The sequence below is a fragment of the Accipiter gentilis genome, chromosome 8 (assembly GCF_929443795.1).
Source record: "Accipiter gentilis chromosome 8, bAccGen1.1, whole genome shotgun sequence".
NCBI lineage: Eukaryota > Metazoa > Chordata > Aves > Accipitriformes > Accipitridae > Astur > Astur gentilis.
This window is the reverse complement of record NC_064887.1, coordinates 23,243,694-23,255,471: the sequence shown is the minus strand read 5'-3', so window position 1 is coordinate 23,255,471 and position 11,778 is coordinate 23,243,694.

Here is an 11,778-nt window from a genome sequence, read left to right as displayed (position 1 = left end):
AAAAAAAAAAATCAAACAGCATTGTGAGATCACTCACCATCAGCCTTGAGAGGTCACAGCAAGTGGGAGGTTCCTGATGACTGGAAAAAGCCAATCATCACACTCATGGACAAAAGGGATTTACAGGATTTACAGGCTGAGTCACCCTAATCTCACTCCCTGGAGGGTTATGGAGCAAATTTAGGAGGAAATCCCTTTCAGGCATATGACAAAATCATGACTGGATACAACCAGCATGACTTACTAAGGACAAAGCATACATAACAAACCTAATTGCTGCCTTTGATGACATGACTGCCTCTGTGGGCAGGAAGAGAGCAGCAGATGTAGTTTTGAAAATTCTGAAACGCTTTCAGCACAGTATCATATAGTGTCCTTGTAGCGAAGCTGGAGGTGTATATATACTTGTGAAATATGTAGGTGGGTGGAAAATTGTTTGAGTCACTGGGTCCAAAGGTTATGATCAATGACACAAAGTCCATCTGGGAGCTGATAACTAGAGGTGGGAAATTACCTATTAAATGGATCTCAGGTAGCAATTAGCATTTGCTACATATGAAATATTTAGTATTTGTTATATTTTTATTTCCCTTTTCTAGTTTAGTGTTAAGCATTTATTAGCAAATAAAGATGCTGCTACCACCTTAATATCAAATTAAGCTCAGAACTACTGAGATAAAGTAAAAATGCTTACTGGTGAGTCATGGTAATGCATTTTCCTAGCAAGTGGAACTAAATGTAACTCAATAGAAAGCTATCTTTAATATGAGCAAAGAAGATAGATAATTTTTTAATCAAAATTTGATAAAAAGATATCTAAAATAAGTTCAAGAATTATGCCACCAGAAAGTTTTAGATATTGCTCCTAGTATTTTATTTCCTTAATCACCAAGAAATCAAGAAACTTATTTGCTACTACAAGACCATACAGAAAAGTAGAGACAAATTTTATTTGCTCTTAATGTTCTTCCAAGGCAGAGAATTAATAACCATCTGTGAATATATCATGCCGGCTACTTTTATGCGCACAAGAACATTTTGAAAATACACATCTTCAGGCAAAAAACTTTGGAGGATAGATCAGATTAGTTTTCAAAATTTCCATCTATTATAAAAGAAACCTTTGATTCTTTCATCTTCTATTCCATTTCTATTGTTCAAACGAGGAAGTCCTGAAACACTTGAGTCAATGCATCTTGGGCAAATTAGCACACAGCCCTGTTTTATGCTTGAAAACACTCATGCTACTCTATATTCATGGCACGATGTTCCAATTCCAAGCACTTGGTTTTCACAGGTGGCCTAAACATGTGGATGACATTAATTGTTCCTATTGTCAAGTCAATACCTCTAATCTGCAAAAATACATGCTTGACTTCTTGTAAGTACCATAAAAGAACATGAGTCTCTTGTTTTTCTTCTGAACATACCAGAAAACCTCGAAAGGATAATTTCTACCATTACAGCTGTCCCAAAGACTACAATATGCACTGTAATATTGTTTCATCTGTCTTGTTCAAAATCAAAAGTAAATAATTTACAGTAACCAATCCTACAAATAAGACTGCTAAGTACAGATGGATTATTTCAATTTAACTTAATTTAGGATCATCCTAGTTATTTACATGTCAAAATTGAAGTACTTCAAAATGGCTTTGGAAAACATGTGGAATACCCCTTTAAAAACCACATCCAGCATAAGTCTAAGACAATATTTGTCTGGAAATCAGTTTTTTGATGAGTGCATTCTGATCACTTTCTTCCAATTCAAATATTTTTCCAACAAAACACTTCAAAATTTAAGCTGTTTTTTTCATCTATCAAATACATCTGAAGTGTAACAAAATAAATAAAATTAGTAAAATGCTAAGAGAAGATCTTAGAAATTGAAAGTTGGTGGCTGTGCATTTACCCTAATGCAGTGATAGATCTTAAAAGGTGCAATAGGTAGAAAGTAGAAAGTACAGGTGGACATGGAGGTTGTGCTCTTCTAAAACTAAACACAACTAACCTCTGAAGGAGTCTAGGTCTACTGTTTTTAAGAGTGTGCCAGGTCAACACATTTAAGTGCTCCATACTTGCAGCGTTCTTATCAGATTAAATGAGAAGATTCTCATGCCATTCTGAGATTAATCTGTACTTTGCAGAATAAGGCTCAAAATAGTATTTGATTCAACACTTATCGCCCACTGAGAAAGGGATTTGGCCACTGCAGAAAGCCAGCCACAATTAAATCTGGGTTATGCATCGCTGGTTAAATTTAAACAAGTCTTTTATGCACATTTACACAATGCAAAGCTTTTGATACAGTTCCAAAATAAAAATTGCTACAACTTTGCAGCTGTAGAATTAATTTAATAAACTATAGCTCCAAGAATTGTTGCTAAATTTCCAGCTACCCTTTCAGGGTAGAATTTGATTGGATATTTAAAGAATAAAAACAGTAAAGCAGCATCTGTGAGAAAGCATTAGTGCTTTTGGAAATATGGTTGTGCTTTAGCATAGTACCTAGGATGAGACCCACAAAGTTATCCTTAGATATCCTAAAGTATATTCTATGAAGATTTTAGGTGTCCTAAATCTAAAAGTGAGCCACAAAACCCAAGGACTAGCTACTTCACATACCTGAATTCTGGCAGAAATCCAAAGTCCCGTTTTCCCTTACGTTCTGAGACACCACACTTTTAGCTGAGCACTCACTACTTATCAGAAACCTACAATTCACAAACATGCAGTCGCACACACAGGCTTCTATGAGACCCAGTCTAATAGGACAGCCTCTGTCTTCAGTATTCATTGACAACTGATTTGGCTGTCACCTAAACCTCATCAGCAAGCTTGTTCCTCTGAATCCTTGTTTAACAGGTACTTAAAATGCCCTGTTTTACAACCACACACAATAAAATTTCCAAAGTATTGATTCCTGGGCCATGCCAAACTTTCTAGGGTTTGTCTGTAATTCTACTTCACTATAATGAAATATATAAAAGGAAGAATGCACTTAGGAAATGCACAGGATCATTTTCCTTAAAAACTACCAGAATATCCTAATATATTACGTATTGAATTCAAGCTCTTATGTTCCACTGATTCACGTAAGTAACCACTCAAAAATATGCTCTTCAGCAATTAAAATAAACTTCTAGGCACACCTTAAAAAGACAGAAAGTGAACCTCTGCTGCTTTGTCCCCCGTAAACCACTGTCTACCTTAGTAGTACCTACAATATGTACACACTGAATTTTTGAAGTCTTTAAACTTTTAATATTCCTCCAGGTCTGAAAATTTAATTTTGGAAATGCACAGAGAATCTCAGTTCTGACAAGTTTCATTCAGCATTTCAGTGCCCAACTTATACCTAAAGGTGATAAAGGTTCACATACTACTCCTTTTCAGAGTGTAACTAAATCACACCTACAGGATCAGAAAAATGGAGCTTTCTTTAAAAAGGGAAAAAACTAACCCCAAACTTTTTGTGCAATAGTCTAGTTTTTGCAGTAAACTTTGGTAAGGGAGACTAAATTGCTTAAATTCCTGTCTCCCAAGTGAGGACTCTGACCAAATGTCTTAGGGCTAATTTAATATGGGAGGCAAAGAAAGGCTTTCTCTAACCTTCATGCTGAAACTGTGCTAGAAAGAAAATATTTCAGGAGGTACTGAAATATATAAAAACTAAGTACAAGAGAGAAATAAATGATAAGATGATCATTTCAGGTTTACAGAATTGCACATCTTATTTTTAGATCCGTGTTATACTGAGCCATGATCATAATAGCTTTTTAAGGCCAAATTTAACAAGAGCTCAGCATTAGACTGATGAGCTGATTTTGAGATTCAGGGCATAAAACATGTCACAGTAAATACTTCAGGATGCTTCTGGACCTCACTGCAAATACAAAGTCATGCCTCACTGTATGACCAGTATTTAACGTGTCTTAGCAAAATGCTGAACACTCAGACAGTACTCTGAAATAGTAATATTTAGCAGGAAAAAAAAAAATCTTACCACAGAAATTAACACTAGACACATTAGTAAGTAATGCATAAATCACAAAAGCACTAAGGCCACTTACATGAAATGATCACTAACTACAATGCCCAAAGAAATACCCCCCAGGGCCATAATTGGGTGCACTATGAGGACAGCCTGAATCTTTCTATGAAGTGCCCAGTTTTGCTTATTGGCTAGAGGTAAGATGCCAGTCATGGCCAACTTTTATTCTGCAGTTTAATTCTTAGGAACTGGATATGGAATCCTCCAGAGATGATGTGGGAGGTACCCAGTAATAGGTAGGCATCAAATAACCTATAATACAATTTAGTAAATATCACTTGCAATACATTTTACATGATGTGAACAAAACTAAATTAAAATACAATATAACAAGCAGAGAAAGCTCATTTAGTAAACAAGATCCTTCTACAGACAGCATTTGCAGTGCTCAGAAAGAGTATACCAATTTGAAAAAGATAAGTAAGGACTAATAACCATCTCATACTTATGCATGCAGCATAATGAACAGAAAAGCACAATAAGACAGATATGTTAGATTAGCATAATTTTATTCCACTATTCAAATGTCTAAGTCTGAAAAGGGTTTTGCTTCAATTACTGCTTTTCTCCATGGGTTTTAAATATTTTAGTGAAAATCCAGGCTCTGTTTTATTTGGTTTTAGTCCATTATCTCCAATTACCATCTACCGTGCCTCTGTTTTACCAATAGGTACAGCTTTTCAATCTATCCCAACAGTCTCAAGGCCATAATAGGTCACTATTTACATTGTCTAGTAATGTCTTCATGATATTTCAGATAGATTTTGTAAAATGTTTCTCCCATTTCTTTATTTGGTTAAATATGTAGCTTCTTCCTTTGGCTAAACATTCCCTCTGTCAGAGATACAATATTTGGAGCCTTTAAAAAGTTTTTCAGAATATTTTAACTCCTGTTAGACATGTCTCCTTTAACAATTTACATCCATTGTATTAAGTAATTACATTTTAATTTAACACTACTGGTCAAAAAGCAATTACAGCACATGAAAGTCTAACCTACTGTATATAAAAAACTACTATATTTAATTCATTTTGTTGTATTCAACCTAACAACTTGTTCTTAAAGGAGAGTAATCATCCAGAGATTAGTAGTTTAAATTTTAACCAAAAGAGAAGATAGCTGTTCCTATAGAGAACTGTTGCAATGGTTAATCACCATTACTATTATTGAAAACAAATACATAGAAGCCTTGTATGACTTTGTTTTACTTCAAGTACCGATAGCTGTGCCATTTTCTTTTAGATAGACTTACATGGTATTTTTCCTACCTCTTACTCTGCTGCTGACCAACCCCCACCAAAAAAAACCCAAACGAAAAAACAAAGATAGATTGTGTCCAAAAGGTAAGTCTCACCTAAGGCTCTCTAACTAGCTAGAAAATAATTCCAGAGGGTACTTTTTTTGGACTGTTCAATTTTTTCTGTACCTTTCCTCAAGCACACCAGAACTAGACATATTGATCCATTAAAAGCCTAACTGGTGTCATCTGTTTTAACATATAAGGCTAAGACTATCCCTTTCGCCATGATACTGCTCTGAGACTTTACCTTTAGAACACCAACATTTCATTCTGCTGGAGCCTCTTGCACCCCTAACATCACAAGCACACAAAGCAGATTTTCATTTTTAGCTTGTTTTGAACCCAAATGTAAGCACAACCTTTATAATTTTTCTAGCTAGTGGTTTAATCAAACCAGCATTATCATTGCTAGTAGGAGACCACAGGCTTTATGCTAACTATGCCTGACAGGCTTGTTACCATCTTGTCGTAAGAACTTGTTGTGCGAATTGGAGTTAGGTACCAGGTGTCTCTTGTTATGACGTACTGTTGAAGCATGACAGCAGTAAAATATGTGCACATGTTGAAAACTCCCAGAATTAAACACAATTCACTGTTAGTCAACTACTAATCATTAAAGAAGTGCAATTACAAAATTTTGAAAAAACCCTGCTTTTGCTTTAAAGAGAAAATGAAAATGCAGCTATCTAGAAGCAATTCTACTCATTAAAGATCTTTTGTATCAGACCAAAAAAATTGTACTGACTATTTAACAGAGAGTTGATCCACTGTGATGTGTATTTATTCAGATGAGCTACATTTTATTAGAGTACAAAAAAACCCTGCTTATTATAGAGTTGCAATAAGGAGGCCAGGGAATCAGGAGTGCAGGATTATTGTACATATTTGTGTCTGATACGATAGGGTGCTCTGGGAAATTAACAGGACTACAAGAAGAGACAATAGTCCTCAATGTATCCGTGGGAATCAGTCCAACTACTGTGTGTGTATCCTTCCAGACCAGACTGACAGTTACCATAGTATATGGATAATAAAAACAAAGGTACAAAAATTGAATAAGTTACTGTAAAACATTAAATAATTCCCTGTTACCTTTCAGTGGAAAGTCTATCTGAATAAGATGTTCAATCCTGCTAATATAATTACTTATTGAAATCACTTGAAAACACAAAATAACTAGTCAGCCAGAGAGTAATAAAACTATTAAACTAATAAACTGAAAAGCAAATAAAACTACAATTATTCTGATCATACACTGGCATATTTCCCCAGATTACAGTGTTATACTTACATCTAAAGTAATACCCTTAAAAGGGTTTCCTCATAGATAGCAAGAGATAATCATGCCTGCACGATTTTTCAAGGCAGTCAAGAAGATAAAGGTAATAGAATAGAAATAGTCATTTATTTACCATGCTAAATAAGATTTCCTAAGGTTGAGGTTTTGGTTTCACAACACACAGTTGCGTGGCTTCTTGTCAGGTTACAATTAGTGACTAGGGTTGTTTGGTTTGGCACAGCTTGCAGTCATTGCAACTTCCTTGTATGAAAACAAAGTCATTCTTCATTGTACCTATTTGCTTCTGCTCCATTTCACAACTTGATATGCTGTCAGATGGCATTTGTTCCATACTGTAAATAAATTTATTTTCTTTAGCACAAAACCAGCCCTTCCCTAAAAGGTCTGATCTAGAAAAATAAGAATATTGAAATATGGAAAGCATACATCATTGCTCAATGTGGTATTGATCTGTTAATATATTGTGACTTGTTTAAGGAAGTTTTTTTATTCAAAACCAAGGAAGTAATTTGGCTCAAAACTAATCAATTGAAACTCAAAATATCAAACAGCCCCCTTTCTATGTGTGTGTGTTTATATGTATATAAAGGTATCTGTTTACTACTCTGATTTCTAGAAATTAAATGAAATTAAATAATCCACAAAAAATATGGAAAACAGGCTGGTAATACACAATCAAAAGACTTAAAGATTTTATCTAGGTTAAACAGATCCAAGGAATCAACTGTCTGTTTTTATACCATCTGCTGTTGTACTAGGGCAAGGCTGGATTTTGCACAGCACTGAAACCCCATTACACTAAGAAGAGAGAAGTATATTGAGTCCTAGTATTAACGAAGAATCCAGCTGATGGAAAAAGACTTCCCTATTGATCTCCCAGATATGCCTGCAGAATAAGACAGAGCAAAGCACAGTACCTTTCTATACTTTTACTGTCATTTCACCAACATTTTTGTGCAGCTGAGCACTGAAGAGGTCTTAGCTAGGTACCTATACACAGCACATGCGTGCTGTATCTATAAAAATATGCTGGTCACCCATTTACACACTTCCCAAGTAAAGTGGCCAAGTAAAGAATAAGGGAAAAATGGCTTACATAAGACATGGGAAAAACCTTCAAAAAATTATATGAAATACATATAAACACATTTAAATACATATATGCATACACAGAGGACACAGTATAATTTAATAATAGAAATTTAATTTTTCATTAGAGCCACAATGAAGCATCTGTTTACAGCCCTCTGAATAGAAAGTCATGCAACAATTACAAAAATACTGTTGTGAACAACTTTGAAAAATGACACTCCTGCTGCAACTTTGGCATTGTTATTTAAATGATACAGCAATATTTTTGGTGACACTACCAACACCATGTAGTCTGGATTTACCCCTGTTTGAAGGAGACCTGCAATACAATTCTGGAACAAAAAGCTAAAGCCACAAGAGACCACTTTTTTCCCCACCCCTTTTAATCAGTGCTTGGTTATATATAGTGAATTCCTGGCCTCCATCATAATCACTAGTAATTCTGCAATTAATTTAACAGTGTCGGATTTCATTAATTCCCTCCCCCCACCCCTCTCCAATAATCACTACTTTTACTTTCTTGACAAACCTTAAAGCCACAGGAATCATACAGTACAAGAACCTAAACCTACAACCTTCTTCTGGAAATAAGGATTACTAATTTTAATACTCATACTGAAGTCAGCTGACTTCCACATGAATTTTAAAACATTGGCTTTCATGTAGAATAGATGTTGATAAAAACCTGCTTTGGTTAAGTAAAATAAAAGTCTAGATCAATAGAATTTTTTTCCTGGGAGTGATCACTTCAATTGTTTAGAGTTGGGTTCAATAATTCACCTTCCTAGAAACTAAAGATTGAAAACCTTTACCTACACTGACAAGTCATCCTATGGGAATGCAAGGGAGCACTTTGCCTAAGTGAGTACGAGAACTTCTGAGCCTGGATCTAAGACCTAATGTTACTGAAGGTTTTGGAAAAAACTCTGACCTGTCCTTCAACTCTGAAACAGCTGAATCAGCATCCCAACAGTGCCATAATCATTTAGCAAACTTTATAAACATATGACAGTACTGGAAGACAGAATATAGCCAGATACAGTATGATTACTGATTATTACAATTAGATGCAATAGAGAAACAACCATGTAATACCATGTACTGTAATCATCTAATACCATGTACTGATTCTATTATCTAACATACATGCAGACTTGTAAGAATATTTTTAAATTACATTTGACAGAAAATATTATACATTTCCGAAGGTATGTTTGCTTATATGGCTCTACACTAGTAATCAGCAAGGAAAACAATAGCACAGGAATAAAATGCTTTTAAAGTTATTAAATACATACTAACATATTGGAAGCTGGTGTTTGGGATGATTAAAAAGTGTGTACCTTTTACACAATGCAGGAAAATAGATCATTCACAGCTTGCATAAAAAAACCCCAGCTTGTCGTTTTGTAATAGCACGGATAGCTAGCTGTTTAACTGGAAGTGAATCCCAGACATTTTATTGATAAATATTGGTGTATCTCTATTAAGCTCAGTGGTTCCAAATTAATTGACTTTGACTGAGGTTATGACCCAGAGTATTTTATGATATCTATGAAGATCAGAGAAGTAAAACATGACCACAGAATCTTGCTGTAAAGACAATTACACTTTTTTAGTGCTTTGAAGAAATAATTTGACTCATCTCTCTAATCTCAGGTCTAAATCTTTCCTGTTGTGTCAAATAGCACATATACAGCCATATGATCCTCTGACATTAAATCCCTTAAATCCAGTGATACATTACATTCCCTAAACTTCCCTTCTCAGAAGTGTACAAAAGACATCTGTTTGTGTCAGTCCCCTTCACATGATCTGTGGATGGCCAGTAGCATGCTTGCCATGGGTAAGTCATAGTCTCTTAAAAATAATGTTCAGTCTAAGTACCTTGATCTTGGAAATCTTAAACATGTTTGTAAAATGTTTACAGGTGTCTATGCTTCTGCTGCTTTAATGATGCAAATTTACATGTTCATACGAAAATATCAGTTTCATGTTAAAAGGATAACATTTTTGCTGGCCAGATCATGCTGAAACTAACTGAAGTAGCTTCTAACTTTTCAGTTCATCATGGTAACCTCTATAAGATATTCCCACTCACAGGTTTCTTGGTAGGGTATCTAAATGAAATTATTTTTTTTCCTTTGCTTTCACAAATACCTTAAAGTTCACAGTCACCAAAACTTTCCTGAAGGGTTTTTTGCCCCCTCTATGACTATTTAACAATGTTGGTTTTCTTTGCAAAGCTGGACGATTAGTTGATCTTTAGGTTAGCTGACAGTTTAGTTGCCATGTAGAAGACTAGTATCAAAGTCTAGATCTGCTGATAAATTGTTGAGATACATGGTGCCTCTATTATAGTTTCCAATATATTTTCCTTATATTAAACTAGAAACAATGCTCACTAGGAGCATTCATCCATGTTTCAGCAGAATCTGTGGCAGTTCATACGAGGCTGTGTTTAATTATGCACTCTCCCCTTTATTTTAAAGTCTTGATAATGAAAATTACTTGTGTTGGTATACTGCAAGATATACTCACAAGTGAATAGCAAGACAGCCTTACCAGTGGTTTCTTAATATTCAGGAAATTTATGTCTTTTAATTCTACTGATTTAGGAAGGCTACATATTTTATACAAAAGACCAGTTGTTTCAGCAGTCATCCAGGAAATTGAACAGTTCAGAAATTTTAAGTCACAATATCCTTCCCTAACTAACAAACTATAAACTGTCTCAAGAGTGTCTAGCAGTCCTTCTGTGAAGGCCACACTGTGACATGATGAAAAGAGAACAGGGAGAGACTGTGACTGCAGCTAGGCAGACAGGACATTTAAGGATGTATGAACTTCAGCTCTTAATTGCTCTTAAGGTTATTTCTGATTTTATCAAATAAGCATTAGGATAAAACGTAGAACATGGCTCTGTAGTCTCTGTAAATAGATACACTGATAGTTCCAGAGTCAAAAAGGAATTTTAGGGTAAAAAAATTTACATGATTGAATCCCTACTTTATGAAAGTATTCTGGATTCTATAAAATGAAGCACGTCATCTACTGCTCATTGACATTCTCTGTTCTACAACTGACTCAAACATCTGTTTCCTGTTAATCACCTGCTTGAGTATCATAACCAATTGAGGCCTGAACTGTCATACTAACTGTCATGTTTCTCATACAAATCTGTACTTGGCAACCTGAAATACGGGAATATCCTTCTTGCAGAAACCAAGGCTGAGGTCTGTTCTTGACAACAGACAACATATAAGGATACGGAATGGAATCAGGACACAGAATATCCATAGAAGACATATGATATGAATAACAATCTCCCTCAAACCTCATGCCAAAAAAGTATATTATTCACTCAAATAAAAAAAATCTTGTTTTTGAACATTAGAGTTCAGTTTAGCCACCATTAAAAAAAAATATCAGTAATTTCTTGATTTCAATTCCAATTATATTGACCAGATTACTCATAGATAGATATTTCTATTTCATGTGAAAAGCAAGCCCTGAAAAACATGTATAATAATAAAAGATTCAAGAAGTACTATGTAGACAACTCTTGAAATAAAGGTAAATGTTAGGTGACCTGGATCACTAACTAGAAATAACTTATTCCTTTGAACGACAAAAATTCTCTAGGCACTATACTCTTAATTTGGTACTTTGTTTAGGTATCTTAAGATAGATGATGACGATCATAGGTAAAAAAAATGCATGTTAGTGTACTTGCATACATTCATTTTCTCTGTGGCTGGAGTAGTCATATAGTAGTATCTTCTGCTGTGCATATCACTACCACGAAAGCACCTAATCATTACCAGAGGCAGTTGCAGTGAAGTATAAAAATGGATCTTGCCACAAAAATTATTAGAGATTTTTAGAAGCTGGAGGAAATATAAATGCCTGCACAAAGTCAGTGAAAAGTCAATATTTCTTTCTGTAACACAAATACTTTACAAATGTTTCCTAAATAAGAAATATCCCATTTCTGTAAAATAGTGCTTCCCTTCCAAGACAAAAATTAT